The sequence below is a fragment of the Montipora foliosa genome, chromosome 13, assembly GCF_036669935.1.
Source record: "Montipora foliosa isolate CH-2021 chromosome 13, ASM3666993v2, whole genome shotgun sequence".
Lineage (NCBI taxonomy): Eukaryota > Metazoa > Cnidaria > Anthozoa > Scleractinia > Acroporidae > Montipora > Montipora foliosa.
Window position 1 is genome coordinate 5,024,418 of NC_090881.1, and position 17,500 is coordinate 5,041,917.

A 17,500-nucleotide genomic window follows, 5' to 3' on the forward strand; every position below is an offset into this window, starting at 1 on the left:
TTAACAAATGTTACTGAAATCCAAAAACAAAATTTCTTTTAAACTGCGCAAAAATATCACTGTATTAGTAAGCATCACCGATAGGAAACTCGAGTACATGTATTTTGAGATGCGCAAAAAGTGTGCACAATAACAATAGTAGGCACCGTCCTTAAATTTATCCAAACTTTAGAAATGTTTTGTTTGTGCTGTGCCTCGAGTGTTACTTGTAATCGTTCTTGCTTCACAGTCAAAACAGAGGAAAGCAATCTCCTTGTAGGGCAGCCAACACCTCGTGGCTATTTGTCTGCCTATTATGGTGGATTGAAAATGGTAAGAATTTTCAAGAATAGCCTATATAAGCTGTTTTATTTGAGGTTAGTTTGAAGAAAGCCGCCTCAGTTTCTACACACTGTAACTATTTTGCTTTACACTCCTTACAAGCATGAAGTTCCTGGTGATGTGATACATGAAAGATATTAAGCATTATCATCAAATGGGAACTCTCGAGCCCCATCTGGGGCTCGGGTTTTTTTCCGAGTTCCCATTTGATGATAATTAACAACTATTCACCGACGTGGAGGTCGCTAGTGGTGGATATATAGCCATCGACACTGAGGTAAATAATTGTTTTAGTGAGATAATATAGCACAAACAAATGATTTTAACTGGTTTATTCCTGCAAAGATTACAACATTTTCCGCCGCAAATTCCACGCGAATTGCTCGTAGGTGAATAGCAAAGGATATCCGGATATCCACCACTAGCCACCGACACTGAGGTGAATAATTGTTTTAGTATGTACTAAAGCAGTGAGATAATATAGCACAAAAAAGGATGATTTTAAGTGATTTTTTCCTGGAAAGATTACAACATTGTTGACCGCAAATTCCGCGCGAATTACTCTGAGGTGAACAGCAAATGATTTCCGGAGTTTGAGTAGCCAATTAGCACGCGCGTTCAACGCTATCCACTGTTTTAGTATATACTAATGCTTAATATCTTTCATGTATCACATTACTCGCTTGGGTGGTTGGTTGGTTGCATCTCTGATATGCCTTAATGTGACCGCGTGATACAGCTAGCGAGGTGTTATCGCCAAAATTAGACTATCTGACCGTGTGATGCCGTCGTAGTCTATACCCACATTTCACCCTTGCTCACCACAGAGTCTCCAGTTGCTCAGTGGTTAGAGCATCCGTACTAGATCACCTAAGGTCTTAGGTTCAAACCCCATCTGGGGCTCGGATTTTTCCGAGTTTCCAGTTGATGATAATACTTGATATATTTCAAGTTCCTGATAGTAAAATTTAAAAAAACCAGCGTTGTTTTATGTGTACTTTTGCATTTCACGTTTTTGAAGGCAAAACTTTAATTAAGATCGCTGGGTTTTTCGAGAGGCGGAAACCTGCAAACTTATTGTCCAGCAATAAACGCTCTCAGGACCAATTAAGTTATCCTTAGTGATGATAATAAATGAATAATTAGCAATAGTGATTTATGATGTAAAAATCGCATTTTGCCTCCACTTCTCAACCGGACACTCGAGCTAGAGCTAGAGCTTCATTGAGGCAAAGGAGTGCACGTCAGAGAAACAAGATGCATATCGAATGACGTGTGTAATCTTTTACTTCTGGTTGCATTAAGCTGTGGGGCGGGACTGTTTCCTGAGGTTGTTTGCTTTTCCATTTATTGCAAAAAAAAAAACCATTTGTTCTATTTTCTCCAGACCACTGGCCCTGAATTAAAATGGGTAGACAGAAAAGCCTTTGAATTCAAAGTCTGCACCAAGCTTGTTTCCACTGTCAACACAGAGGTAAGTTTTGAATTTGCAGATCGTATATCTGTTTTTAATTGACAATGTATTTTATGCTCTCTTTTATGTCTTATTTTGTACATTATGCAGTTTAGAACACGCTAAGGGATTGTTAAATTACCAAACTTAAAAACGTCTCATAGAAAATTGTGGTAACTGTTATCAGATTTGCTTGACACTGAATCAGTTTTATATTCATAAAATTCAGTTTCTTACTGAGTATACACTGTGACGCTAATTCATTTACAGAGTATCTAGAGCAGACAATGTTTCCCAAATAGCGAGGCCAATATCCAACTGTTTCAAATTGTCTGTTCCTTTCCTGTGTCTTGTGAGTGTCCAAATTTGTAGATACAGCTGTACATATACACTCGACCAAGATCTGGCCATCTCATTGATGGCTACAAAGAACATGAAATATGCGTCTATGGTCACCAAGCCTTTCTTATAGTCGACAACCTTTTTCCGACATTTCCGACGGTTCTCAATCCACGGATATAGAAATGGTGAAATTGTTGAGGGTACAGTCTGTAGCCAGTGAAGCAGACTGAGGAGACACGTATGTGCATGGCCCTTGTCTGGAAGTCGGAGCAGACACGATTTTTAGTCGGCCTACATCTCTCTGGAGCAAGTAAACGGAGAATAGGTTGTTAAAGAAAATACAAATAAAAACTGTTTATTTTCTTTAAATTGAGACCGAGCGGATGCATTTTTGCCGTTAACCTCAAGCGGCTAGCAGTCTCCTAACTGCACTCTGGGAAGAAACTGAAAGATGGCCCTTGTAACCAGTTTCGTGCAGTCAAGTGCAAACTATCTCCCGTTTCTGAAATGGTTCCCGGGTATTTAAAGTTGTCCAAATTTTAGATGGGTGGAAGATTCCATTTTGGAAACAAAAAGCTTTTTAATTCATTAAATAAACGTAGTGACGCAGCCATATTCTATGCAACTTCGCTGTAGACTAACACAGCAATATAGGAGACTGTGAAACTTGTTGCTTGGCGACGGATGAGAGGACAACTGAAACATCGGAGTCCCAGGCCAGGATTCGAACCTGTCACTTTCGGTCCGTAATACTGGACGGATGCCAGTGTAGTCATCGAGTGGCAAGAACGCGTGGGGAGTTGGGCCGTTTATGTAGGTCCTTTTGGACAATGCGTCCCGCTGGTATGTGGGCTCTACAAAGTCATGCGCCTACAGTTTTTCAAATGCAACTATAGATGTTTGAAGGTTTACACATTATCCTTTCCCACAGGCGCTTTTCATTTTGATATAATATCAGGTGAGAACGTATATCCAATTGACTAGCCACGTTGTGCAGAGGATGAAAAAAAGAACAACACACATGTATCAGGATTGTGTTTCAAGTTAAATTCCAAAGGAAATGTTCATTTTTAAAGAGTTACGACATAGAGTTAGTTAAATTCAGCCTTTCTAAAGCCAGCCATTTTAAAAAGAGTGCATAGACTAAATTCCATTTTGGCCTTTCAAGATTTATTTCCAGGGTTCAGGTAGCTTTAACTGTAACTCCACACCATAACTCTATAGGAAAGAACTCTTAAGAGCAGCCATCCCCATTTCGTCTACTCCTGTGTTTGTTGGCCGAAACATCACACATGGACGCTCCATGTTCTGTGCTCCAGTTCTTCGTTCACTCTTTATTGTCGTTTTGGATGCCATGAGGAAGAATTTTATGCCATGAGGAAGAATTTTATGTTCTCCTCATCTGGAAAACACCACTCTTTGTTTCAAGGAAAACCTGAATGCTGACGGTTTCAACTTGTATTGTTTGTTTCCCTCAATCTTAACGAAGTAAAAGTATATAAATAAGTGTTATTATTATCCAACTTTATGATCCATCTGTAGTAGTTATTAGGGAGCTTTAGCAACGGCAACGAGAACGTCACAAATTTGCATATTTACATGTAGTAGGCAAAAACAATAGCTTTGCACGCTCTGCACGTGCGTTTTTCATTTTTGTCCATTTGGTTGCCGTCGTCAGCAAAACAACAACGTGAAATAGCCAAATTTGAGGTTTTATGGAGGACGTCAGCACTTGTGAGGATAAATTTTCATTTTCTCCTCTAAAATAAGCTTGACTCATATCGGTTTCATTCTTGAGGGACTGCCAAACCATTGTCATGTTAAAAAGCTTGGAATAGTCTCGAAGTGATTACAATAATGGGAATTTATGTTTTGAGATGACGTTCTCGTTGCCGTTGCCGTCGTCGTTGCTAAAGCTCCCTATTGTACAGAAAACGCGCGATATTTGCATGGCGAAAAACCTGTTTGACTCGTTGAGGTGCTGACGATGCCCCGGCGCATGTCATACACAAATCTGTCACACGTTCTCGGTTGTTTGCAATTCACTTGCTAAGAATTTAGTTTTAAAAAAAGTGGGATAATTAATAGCTTATTAGATGTTTTGGTGTGTAGTATCGCTGAATATTTCTACAGCACAACTCGTAAAGATACTCAGCAATACTACACACCAAGACATCTAACAAGATATATGTATACTGCCTCACAACATAAAGCGTATTTAACTTGTCTTTTTATTCCCTACACAGGTCCTGAATTCAGTAAACGTCATTATACAGTCCCAAGATTCCTGCCTGTTATACTCAATCAACTTTTTCACATCCTGGTTGTCACTGAAAATGAAGACTTGTCCCTAAACGTCGTCAGGTATGCGACAAAAGGGACCTTACGCATGGATGACGACGCCAACGAGAACGTTGTCTAAAAATAATTATTATTTCCCGTAACTGCAGTAATTTCGTGATAACTCCAAGTCGTTCGGAATGGAGAATGTTTATCAACATTGCGGGAATAAAGTTGGCATGAACGGTGTTATTTGGGAACAAAAATAAAAAAAATATTTCGTCAGGTTCACACGTTCTCTACACGACCTTAAAGTGGTACTATGATCAAAAAATCATTTACTTTTTCTCTTCAGATTTTGAAAGCGTGTTCGCTTAACACCTAACTGGCAAAATTTTGAGCTTTGAGTTTTATCCAAAGGCTGTTTATTTTGAGTGTAAGTTTTGGATTTCATGGTCCGCCATTACTCACGTTCAAAACTGGCCGATTGGACCTCAGAGGGTTGGATCTAGAGAAAATGACGTCATTTACTCACTAGCTTGTAAACGCAATTTATTATATATGCAAAACACGGGTTGAAAAGTCTGAATGCCCGAAACTCCCGTGCTGCATATTAATTAGGCCGCGTACACACGCATTGCATTCTTAAACTAGTGAGTGTTTGACGTCATTTTCTCCTCGACCCAGCTCTCTCAAGATTTTAAAGTTAGTAATGGCGGACCAATAAATAGGAAAATTCCAGCTAAAATAAACAGGTGTCTTTTTAAAATGAGAACTTAAAACTTGGGTGAGTTAGTGTTTAGTTAACATAGTTTTGAAATTCAAAGGAAAAACAATTTTTTTTTTTGGTTTTAGTACCACTTTAAAATTAGTGAATTCGCGTCGTTGTCAGGACGAGGATGGCAAAGAAATCTACCAAAATGCAAAACGCACGTGCAGGGCGTGTAGAGCGTTTGTCTTTGTTCATTAAGTCCATTGTTTTGTGGAGTTTTGGTAGCCGTTGTCGTCGTCCTATCGTAAGGTCCCTAAAATCGCTGGCAGGGATGTATTGGTTTCACGCATTTAGGGAATAGCGAGAGGTAGATTTAAAAAAGGCTAATATAATGGCTAATATACATGGTCCTTTTCTACAATCCTGGACAACATTGTTGGGACAATGAAGTCAATTTTGAAAGACATCGCATGGGATAACGTTTCCCTCCCCCTTGCCCCCTTACAATGTTAAATTCCGGAAACACTCAGAAAAGCTGCAATTGGCTTCAACATTGCTTAAGGTATGGGTTAAGGTTGCAGGGAGGAAGGGGGGGGGGGGGGGGAGAGGGAGGTTTGGTACCTAAAAGGCCGCTATGAAGAGAATGGCCATAAATGATATAATGTACTCCGTTAATTGAAGGGGATTTGCGTTCATTATTGAAGTTGTCTGAAAGAATTTTGGCCATGATTGTTGGTCGAGCTCCAGTGGTTAGGTCAGGGACTTGTAATAACATAAAACCATAGAACCGTTCCGCAGTCACAGTGTCTTGCTAAATGTCTTTAACCTCCCATAGTTTTTTTTTATAAAACAAAAGGCGTAAGGAGGGTCTTGTGGTGCAAGACCCAGGTTAAAGTTGGACTTGCGATATCCTGCTGTAACAGACCATATTTGTATTCTCAGTATTGGACTGGAAGTAGCTTGCAATGGAGGGTAATGCGAGGGAATATATTATTATGGTCTAGTCATACAGTGCTCTACTAGCTAGTCCATCGGGGAAGTTCAAGAAATGTCTTGTTCGGAAGGGCAACATCATAATTTTGTTCTCACTTAAATATGTGCGTGCCACAATCCTTTCACACTTGAATTTTTCGTGGAGTGGATTTAGAGCTACAGATTTCAATAATTTTGAAACTGGATTGCTGGTTACATTTCAGAAATAAAAAATGGGGGTCACCGAGTTCGTTTTTGAGATATGAGCAGCTAAAGCCACAATATGGGGTTTCTTTTGTGCAGGGCTTTCCTGTTGCCACGGTAACTTTTTACGTTACAAAGTGACTGAATCTTTTTTCACCAATAATTGGTATTTGATATGGTACCAAAGCACTGCTGTTAAGTGATAAAGTGTTGTAGTGTCAATCCATGTAACAAGAACGTTTCTTTCAAGTTTTGAAACTGCTTTGAGCCACCTTTACTCTGTTCGCGCTTGCTCAATGTTGGACATTTGTAAGGTCGCAATACTTTTTGCCTGTGTGGTAGAGATGTGCAGAAACGATTGGCGCGAACGTCTTTGAACAGCATTGTATATAGGGTGTCATGAAAATGGCATTTTAACATAAATTCAAATGTACAACCGTTAAAAAGCTCATTTGCAACTGAAGATGACATGAGTATGTCGAAACATGTTTTGTAAATTGAAAACTGTCGTTTCTTTTTTGAAAGTTATTATGACAGTGTAGACAGCAAAGGAAGCTGGAAACGAAAAAACAAAAAACAAAACAAAGCAGAACAAAATCCACGCCTCAACGGTACTTCAACTGTAGACCGTGCGCTTTCGTAGCATTGGTCCACCATCTTTGACCAGACAAATTTTTCCAAAATCGTAATTGCGAGTCCAGGAAAAGTCAAGCCGTGTATTTTCGACCAACATTTAAGGTATTTTTATGAAAAGGGGAATTGCTGGATTGAGCTTCTATTTTTTTCTGGTAGTGATTTGGCTGGAGTTATTCTTTGGAGAGGTTTCTTTTCTTTTTTTCTTTTTTTTTGGCCGACAAATTAAGAGCAATTCAGCGGTTTGGTGATTGAAAAAGGTAACTTGTACTTCATTGTTTTACTTTTAGCTTTCATGGTTTTTCTTCGAGATTATCGTGAAGAGCATGGCACAGACGCTTGTTCATTCGGACAAACTAAAGGTGAGTTGCCCCTCCACGATTTACTCAAAAGGATCACCTGCGGTAAGACAATGTTTTGGATTTATGATTGTTATGCAGACCACTGGTTGAGGATTTTTTCACGTAAAATGTCTTCGCAAATCAATGTTTTCAGTTGCACGCTACATACAATGAAAACGAAAGGTGATTCAACCGCTTCGTGAACGTTTACGGGCAAAAGTTAAACCTGCAAAATGTTTTGAAGTTACATGTATGCACGGTATTTTATCCTAGTGCCGGCACGTAACACGTAAAACGTAACATTAGCGGTATGTCACCGTTTTCAAATGGCAGTATACAGGATACACAATTGTCACTAGACTGCGAACAGTCTCTCGTTTGCTCTAAAATCGTTGGTTCTGAAATGAATGCATACGATGAACTTTCATAATGGCTGAAGCTGCCTTACAACAACAAAACGTTTGGAGAATAACTTCACTCGGAATCTGACTAATGTTAGTCTCGTATTGGTTTGGAAATTCAAGGTAATTCATCCACAATTATTTTTACAGTTCCAATCCTTACATTAATTTTGAACATTTGGATTGCAGCGAATAAAGCGAGAACGCTGGTTTCCTACTAGCTATAATCGCTGTTTAGAGAATTTCCTGCAACCTTTAGTTCCACAGATCATCAGCAGACTTAAAGATTCGCAAATGCGACTATATTGGTCGCAATTTCGAGCCCTGTTAAACACTGTGTTACAGCACAAACAGCGAAACAACCAAACAATTCCTTGAACAGAAATACCAAGGGGGTGTGTCCAACCAGGGGAAGACCCGTCACTTGAGAGCGGCAAGCAGAGGAGGTAAAAACTAGGTGCTATGAGGTATTTTATATCACGGGCCACTTCGTAGGTGATCCGCAAACGTCAGGTTTGAATGCCACCGTATTTTCTCGGTTTCTTGTCCTCAGACAGAGCTCATGACTTTAGGCAATCTTTTGTTTGTTTGGTTTCTGTTTTTTTTTTTTTTTATTGAGAACTGAGTAGCCTAGTTTATAGAATAATTTGGGCTCGTTTGAATTTCTCTTAAGAACGGGAAGCCAGTTCACAACACGAAAAAATCCTAGAGTAATCCAGATGACAACCGCTAGGCACAAACGCTTGAAAACTTCGTTTGGAAATGAATTACTACTGGTGGTTGGCAACCGTTAGGTTTCTTTCTTTCTATCGGTCTTTTCCTTAACGTTTGTAGCCATCAGGCCAGGGTTACTATGTTAGCGCTCATCAGCGTTAAACCCCATGGAAACCTATAGGTTTTGATACCTCTTAAGCAACAGTTAGCGCTAACCAGGCTTTGAGCAACGGGCACCAGAAGTGTAACTCACAAAGCTGTTGGCGAGAAAGGGAATCACGAGGAACGGGGACACAGGTACCATCTTGCATCGGATTCTGGATCGCTAGTTATTGTTTTATTATTGTAGAATGAGTTATGTAACCAATCAAATTAAACGTGACAAGTGCAACTCGCCACAGTTGCGCAAAACGTTGTGCTCTCCAACAAGGCTTTCGAGTCTACCTAATATAGAAAGATTATAACGCAACATTACATAACATGTGAATGGGGAACTCGATCCGCAAGATTCAAACACCTTGGAAGATTTTTAGGCTCTGACGATTTCCTGATGAATAAAATTTGTAGTTATGCTGAATCGACTTATTTTAAATCATAGCATTCTTTCTCTGGGTAACACACTTAGCTTCTTTGTCCTCTTTAGGCTTGAATATGGACATTCAAACTAGAGTCCTGTTGGAGGGTAATCTGGCGAACGAAGTTGGTCTGATTGTTTTAGATACGATTGAACTCTTTTGCGGTCATTTTAAGGTAAGTGAAAGAACGAATGTCAGTCGTATTTGGGGGCTTAAAACGGTAAGCCCCTTTCTCATTATTAATTTTTGTCTTGACTCTACCACTTTTATATTGCTAAGTATGTTTTTCTGTATTAGAGATGATTAGTTGAAAAAACTGATAGGCACAGAAATGGTTACTTCCGGTGTCTATCTGTGGCTTAAAGACGTCTCCTGCTTAAGTTCCTTACTGCCAAGGCAACGTGACCAACTGATTCGAGTGTTCAGGACGTGGAACCCGGCAGTCCCAGGTTTCACACCCCGCTTTGTTTATTTGGGTAGTATTATATGCATCATTTGTATCCCGTAAACACCAATCCCCAATTTTACAGTTCATAACCTGCTACTGAGTAAGCCCATCCTTGGGCTGCAAGATTCATTAAGCATTTGATTGGCTTTATTAATATTTGTTAATATTTATTAAGCTATCCACTGGGATGTCGCTTCGCTCGCCAAAAAATAAACCTTGGGTGAGACCCTTATGGGAACCTTGCTGCATAAATAGGTTATAGAGTGGAAGTTGCTATGGAAAAAAAGCGATGGAAAAATCGCATGAACTTTTTCATGCATTTTGTAACTTATGGCCATGTTTGTGTACTGAACATTAGTATTATGCAAAACGCGAGCGACATTTTGCATTTGTTTTGTACACCACATGGCCTGCTAATCACGTGAGTGCTAGCCAAGAATACATAAATTGACGGCCTTGTTGTCTGCTTTAGTTCCAGCTGGAGCAAGATGAGGGTGACAATATTTTGATGAAGAAGGTATGTTTAGTTACTAACTCGTTCCCCTGAATCGTCTCCTGAAATCTTTCATAAAATCATGTAATGCCCATAGTGCTGGGTTGTTTGTGATTATGGGAAACCTGGAAAGTTGTGGAAACTTGACAATTTCATTCTCTTCGCCTGGAAAATCTTTCAAATTTGAGTATAGTTACGTTGGAAATTCGGGTGGCTTGTGTTTTGGTTGGGTTAAAGATCCCGGAATGAATTGCTTCTTAAAAATTATTATTATTATTATTATTATTATCATTATCATTATCATTATCATTATCATTATCATTATCATTATCATTATCATTATCATTATCATTATCATTATCATTATCATTATCATTATCATTATTATTATTATTATTATTATTATTATTGTGAGAATGATACAAACACATGAGAAATGAAATGATGGTAGAGCCAACTGGGATCTCGGAAAAAATCCGAGCCCCAGATGGGATTCGAGCCCACGACCCTCCGTGATCTAGTCGGATGCTCTAACCACTGAGCTACTGGAGACTCTATGGCGAGCAAGGGTGAAATGTGGGTATTGACTCGGGCTGCATCACGCAGCTACAGAGTCAAATGACTGACAGCATAGCTCATAACTGCATCGCACAGTCACCTTAAAGCATATCTGAGATGCGGCCAACTGCATCTGAGCCGTATCTGAGATGCGGCCAACCGCATCTCAGATATGCTTTAAGGTGACTGCGCGATGCAGTTATGAGCTATGCTGTCAGTCATTTGACTCTGTAGCTGCGTGATGCAGCTCGGGTCAATACCCACATTTCACCCTTGCTCACCACAGAGTCTCCAGTAGCTCAGTGGTTAGAGCATCCGACTAGATCACGGAGGGTCGTGGGTTCGAATCCCATCTGGGGCTCGGATTTTTTCCGAGATCCCAGTTGGTTCTACCATCATTTCATTTCTCATGTATTATTATTATTATTATTATTATTATTATTATTATTATTATTATTATTATTATTATTATTCCTTATCAGGTGTTTAGTGTACTGTTGAGCTTCCTTCAGATTCCCCAATCAGAATTCATGATGAGACATGTATTTGCAAGCTTGAGATCTTACATCAACAAGGTCAGTATACACTGTTATAAGTAGCGTGGCCAAGTGCCGATCAAGGTTGCGTGGTAGTTTCAGTCCTGTCTAGTTTCATTTCTCTCTGTACATAACCATTTGTTGAAATCGTGGCTCATTGTAAGTCTTATGTGATGGTTATAGAACTCCAACTTTTGATCATTTGTATTTCCATTAGAACGATATGAACCCAGTGTTAGTTGCTAGGGTATCCTTGAAAAAATATCCCCTCTCAGTTGCATAATAAGCGGCTGGAAAACAAAAGAACGGCCACACTTTCAATGATCACATTTATTGGTTGAAGATCAAATCTTTCATTATTTTCCAGGTGTGATTAATATTACATGGAACCAGTCAAAAAGTGCCTTCAAACCTCTTTAAATAATGTTTACAATCAAATTTATTTACCCTTTTTTTTCCAAGAATGCATTTGTAACCAAGTAAATAAATATCATAATCGCTTACCGTATTTCTGTTTTCAAAATTTCGCGGAGACGCCATCTGGAATAATTGTGACGATTTCTCGTTAGTTCGGTTTGTCGCAGCGCAGTACGTGTGATTTTCAGCCTTCTCGAATTAGCTTGCCAATTTGCGGGCAATTTGGTGCAATCTTAACAGGAAGCGGTGGAGTGGAACGTCGCCATTGAATCACTTTCAAGTCACTTTCACCCATGTATTCATTTTAGCCGTAAAGTTTACCTTTAAAGCTGCACTCAAATTTCTTCCGACCATCAAGGATCGTCAAGGTGGTTGCAATGTGTTAGCATCAGCATTGTGGGAGGGGGAAAAACACGATTATTGTGTCTGCATCTCTGTTATTATCTTTTACTCGTTCTGGGTGTGTAACAAAACAGGTCTGCCAAGAAAATATACTTAAGGAGAAGTAACGGAGAGGAAAAAAGACCCACTGCAATTTTCATAATTCTTCGGGATGGCACGGCCAAACTTCGGTTTGGCTTCCATCAATCAAACTTCCGACGCCAAGCCGAGAGTTGACGCCGAAATCAATTGATGCGTGACGTAACCTACCAATCAGCATCTTTCCCACGGTTCATTCGTACATTCGAACTTGACGCCGATGAAAGTGACGGAATCTGTACCAATCTTCTTACTGAAGAACCTCTAAAAAGATATCATAATGGTATTGGAGCTGTGAACTAAACAAAAAATCCAGTTCACTTTCCGAAGGCGGAGTCGATCTTCGAGGCTATGTTCGGAAATTTGATTGATGGAAGCCAAAGTGCATTCAAAGTTCGGCGCGTAGTGCTTGTAGGTCAGATACCTCGGAATTGCAGTGAAAGTTGCGGTTGCTTGACTATTAACGGAAGGGAAATAAGCGGAGCCGCCTGCTCGATAATGGGGATTTGCCTTCTCTTTGTGATATTTCTGTCTTTGACATTCTCCATCACTCTTTCATTACCTTACCCACAGTTTCCAGCCGCTTTATACAGGGGAAGTGCGAGTTACTGTGGGGATCTTTGTCGCGAGGTACGTAGAATTTTCCTTTATTTTGAAAAAAAGAAGAATATTCCCTGTTCAGGGAGGCACGGAATTTTGTCACTCTGGCTAGGAGCTTTCTGGATTTTCTTGCTCTTTAGCCCATCTTCCTGTAAACAGAAGTTCAGCCAGAAGTTTCTTTGACGATAAGCGATAAGCCCACTCCAAGCCGTTGAACATGTATGGCTCAACTGCACGGTTTTTGCCGACTTCGTCTGTTTGGGTTTCTTTTCTTTTCGGTTATAACCCCCTTCCTCTCCCCACCCCCCCTCCTTTCGCTCCCCTCCCTCCATTCTCTGCCAAGCAAAAACTTCTTGAACTTGAAGAAGCCCACAACTTCATTTGTATTTTTATCTTTTTTTAGTATAAGAAGTTAATTGAAGCAGGCTAGAGATAACACTCTTTTCAGAGTTTTGTTCGATAAACTCCTTGCTCCTTGAAAATAGTCCAGTCTAAACTCGTCAGAATTAGCTTTTTTCTGACACCAAGTGGATTGGCGTAGATGTTCCACCAGGGAAAAGTCACATTAAATGTCCAGAAATGCACGCAATTAGAGCCGCGACCAATTCTCATGTAGTATCTAAGGTGTTATTTACATGAGACCGAACGAACTCAGACCGGTATGAAATTTTTGCAGCGGTTTACATGAAACCGGGACGAAATGCTTGGTGCCTGGTTTCGGGACAAAGTGATATCTTTTGTCTAATAAATATATATATGGCGGACCCGAAAGCATACATGGCTTGAAATTCCTCGACCCCGTCTGAGATTTGTTGTAATTTATATGAGATCGGTACGAACTCAGACCGCAACCGAGACGAGGTCAGGTCGGTCTCATGTAAACGCATAAGAAGAAGTGTATGAAGGCCGATACGAATTCATGCCGGTGTCATGTAAATATCCCCTAACTCGTCAAGTCCTGTTAACGTGAGTCCAAGCCATTTTGCTACTTGTTTCAAACAATGAGGGAAGTATTTCGGTTAGCGTTACATTTAGTTTGGGTTAAATGCAGCTGTTAATCTCTCCTTCGTGAGCAGAGTATAGGGACACTATTTTATGTTAATTGTCTGTATTCGTAGACTTAGTTAGTTAGGCCTCTTCGTCCCCGCTGGGACATAAGGCCAGTATCAATCGCCTCCACTTTTGTCGGTTGTGTGCAAGGTGTTGCGCTTCGCCCCAGGTGATATCTAGTTGTTTAAGCTGAGAGATGATGTTTCTCCGCCAAGTGGTCTTCGGTCTACCGGGTTTGCGCCTTCCACGTGGTGTCCATAATCTTGGGCGCGAGTAGATTGTCTATTGCACTTTTGACTTCTGTGTGAGGACTTTTATCAGAAGTGGTCATACTGCCAGGTGATTGGTTCGAATCCGCAAACGGGCCAGTAGTGGTAACGTTAATACTGGTTTCCGTCACAGGTAGTTTTTACAGGAGGGGTTGTTCGTAGACTTGAGTGATGTTATGCAGGGGGACACTTCATGAAGCTTATTCGCTTATTAAATTTAGCGTGCATCTAATTGTTTGAAATATCTGATTAACTTTTTATCGGAAACAACACTTTACCTTTAGAAATAAGGATTTGCCGATGCTCTTAATCAAATGGACCACTAATCGCTTCCTCTATTGTCTGATGTCGAGCACGCGCTGGTGGAATAATTGTTAAATGTACTCTGCACAGTAATTCTATTTTTATGTATTGTATTTGAAATCTTTTACTGTGAGCACTGCCGGAGTTTTAGCTTTCCATTCCTTGTTTATTTTCTTCTTTTTCAATGCAACACTCCTGAAAATTGGCACATTTCATTTGCTCCTGATATAAGCGACTTATGGACTGAATGGCTTAAGTTCGGAAATGGGCATCTCTCATGTAAACAGCGATACATCCGCTCTCGTTCTGGTTTGTGATGGTCTAGACTTAATCGACCTCGTATTTATTGCTTCTGTCTTTCTCTCCGTTTAATAGATCCTGAGTTGCTGCAACTCGAAATTAAAAAGTCTGCGGAACCAGGTGTGTTCAGATTTTAAGAGCTGTACACTTGTCACTTTCCATCACCTTATTTTTTCTGTGAGCAACCAATGAAAGCCTTTCTAAGCAAGCTATAATTTCACAAATAATGCCCCTCAAAGGGTAGATGTCATTTAGGCAATAACATTGTAATATATTCGCTTCCTACATAACTGGTGCTTTGAGGGTTTAGCGACGTTTCATCGCTTTTTTTTTCTTTGATCTTTTCGGACCGTTGAAGTCGTACAACGTGGTTTAAGGCAAGGAAACGTAATCTGACTATTATTCACGGATTTATTGTTTTTTTTTCGTTTGGAATTTAAGTTTTTGTGATGTTTTAGCAGTCATTGTAGATAAAACGCCTGAAATCATTAAGTGTTGTTAATTTTTGTAACTGTCGTAAATGTCATGCATGCATGCCAGAGCTAAGCGCAATCAAATATGTTTTTTCAAAACACATACATCCCCTCAGAAATACTCACTACTGGGATCTTTGTTCGTCATAGGCCTGTTCGTTTCTTTATCTGCTGATGAGAAGTAATTTTGAATTCTCTGGAGCACAAGGTTGTGATCGAGTCCATTGGCAAGTAAGTGCGATTTTACAATATTCTGCGCTTATTTTAGAATGTCCAACGAACCTGTATTATATTCTTCTGGTTTGTGGAATGCACAGCGTAATTTTTAAGTTACATTTATATTATGCAGTGTTTGCCATTCAGACATTTTTTCCGGTTCTGATCACGGCTAAAAGGCCTTATCAATCCTTTGTGTACATTGCTGCTTTTTGCTGCTTTAATACTTTCATTGTCGTAAAGGTTCGGGAATGTTGTAAATAATAGCGTTCTCTGTCGTTCGGTTTCCTTTGTTTAGATATTTCTTAGCCGCCTTTTTCGACTAGCTAGGTTAATATGAATTTCTAAAGAGGCTTTTCAAGTCTTTTCTGGTTTTCTTGAAGGAAAATTAAAGAAGGCGTTTCAATACACCTTCGTAGCCGTTTATTTTAAATGCTCTTGAAAGATCTTTAAGAGTTTACGCTGTGGATGTTGAGCGAAGCAATCATTTAACTAAAATTCGCACGTTGAATCGTCGACTTCGTGTCGTATGCAGCAAATCGTTTTCATAGATTAAACATTTGGCTTCATTCGATGGACCATCAGAGACTATGAGCAGTCGTTTATCGGAAATCCAGTAAAACAAGGCAAGACAACATAAGCAAATATTAAGAGGAGTAGATAAATAAGCTACTTTTTTTTTTTTTTTTGAAAAAAAGGACAACAAATGGCTAGTAAAAGCAAGTTCCTCCAGTCAATCTTCACTTTCACGTAGATTAAATTTCAAGTTTTTGCTAGGGTCGGTCGAAGACAAACCGAAGCAGAGCATATACAGAATAGTTCAGTATCGAGACGTTATCCCTTGCATTGCACCACTGTACTCATGTCATCATATATTAAAAGAAAAAAATTAGAAATTAAAAAGACAATCTTGCTTTTCTGGGAGAGAAGTGATCCGTCAACAAACTTCTTCACCTTTCATATGTTCCCATATGTAATTAGTATTTTTTGCTGGGAGTATGTTGAATGCAAAAGTAAATTGTAAGGCTTGTTTTGCTTCCAGATTACCAGGGTTAAAAGGGCTGTATTATAGCTTTTCCTGTTTTTGTCTCAAAAGTCTTGATTTATGTAACTCTTAATGCGAAATTGCAAATAAGCGCGAACACCTGTGTGAGTTGTTTATATACCAATTGAACAAGAAACATTTTGTTAGCATTTTTAGAGAGCATTCATTTGTCCTCCCAGGGAAATAAAAAAAGTCAAATTGAAAATTTAGTCGACTTTGGTTAGGAACCAATTTTTCCCGCTTTGCATGAATTTTTGCTAGTTCGCTTTAAAATCGGCTTCACCTGTTGAACCAAATCATTCCTCCTTTGTTGAATGAAATTACACACTCATTTGTCGCGACCAAAGATCTTTCTCCTTTGTCATCCATTTATTCGCGCGTGGGTGATCTTGATAAAAAGCTCTGTCTGTATTTGCCGAATCGCAGGCAGGTGATTTTTGTCATTGGTGTGATGTTTGAATAGTCTGCTTTGGAGGTCGGTCCCACATACAGGATCTACAATCTAGAAGACATTATGCTTTGCTTTTAGCTGACTTTTTTTGTTTGTTATTTTATTATTTCTTTATTATTTCTTTATTATTTTGGGGGGAGTGTCCCCTTTATCCCTGCTCAATGGATTTTAAGCAATACTTTCACAGCTTGCAACTCGAGGTGTTTCTCTTTTAAGCTTTTTAATTAAATACAGCTGAGAAATGCAAACTTGTGAACATTTTTTTCGCATGCTTTTGTTGTTTTTACCTTTCCTTTTTCAGACACTGCATTTTACGAAACGTTGAGCTTCTCTGCTGTATTAAATTTAACTGAAAAGAGACGTAAAATCGTCTGCAATCCTATTTATCTTTTTATGTATTTATTTACAATTACATTTAAGTTTGTTTTCGGGGTCGGGGTGGGGGGAGGCGAAAGAGAGCATGATTCGGGGAGGAGGCGAGTCAGTGTCTTCTCTACACTGGCATAGTTATTCTTGTACAGTATTTTCGCATCTTTCACCGAAAATGCCGAGACTAATAAGGCAAGCTGCCAAAGTGGCTTCATTTGTTTAATTGCTGAGATCGATGTACCCATAACAATCAATTCAATTAACTTGTTTTCTGTTTTCTGTGTTGACACAGTAGAGCTCCGCTGCAATAAAAATAAAGAAAACACTGTTGTTGAATTTGGGCTTTCTGTCCACTGAGCTCTTGTAGTTCTTGGGCCGTATGGTAGAGTACACAAGATGCAAATATGTGTCCCTCGTTAAATAACGTCTTTTGATTTGATTTGATCATGCTTACTTTATATGAATGACACAAATGTGCACTAGCCCTGTAAAGAGAGCTAAAGAATATCACATGTGTACTTGTCACAAGTCACTGACGGTCAAA

The 17,500-nt window shown here is 39.4% G+C and overlaps 1 pseudogene; it reads left to right on the forward strand.

Moving 5' to 3' along the window:
- LOC137981548 (dedicator of cytokinesis protein 9-like) overlaps window positions 1–17,500 on the forward strand; it is a 46,566-nt pseudogene that overhangs the window by 7,189 nt on the left and 21,877 nt on the right.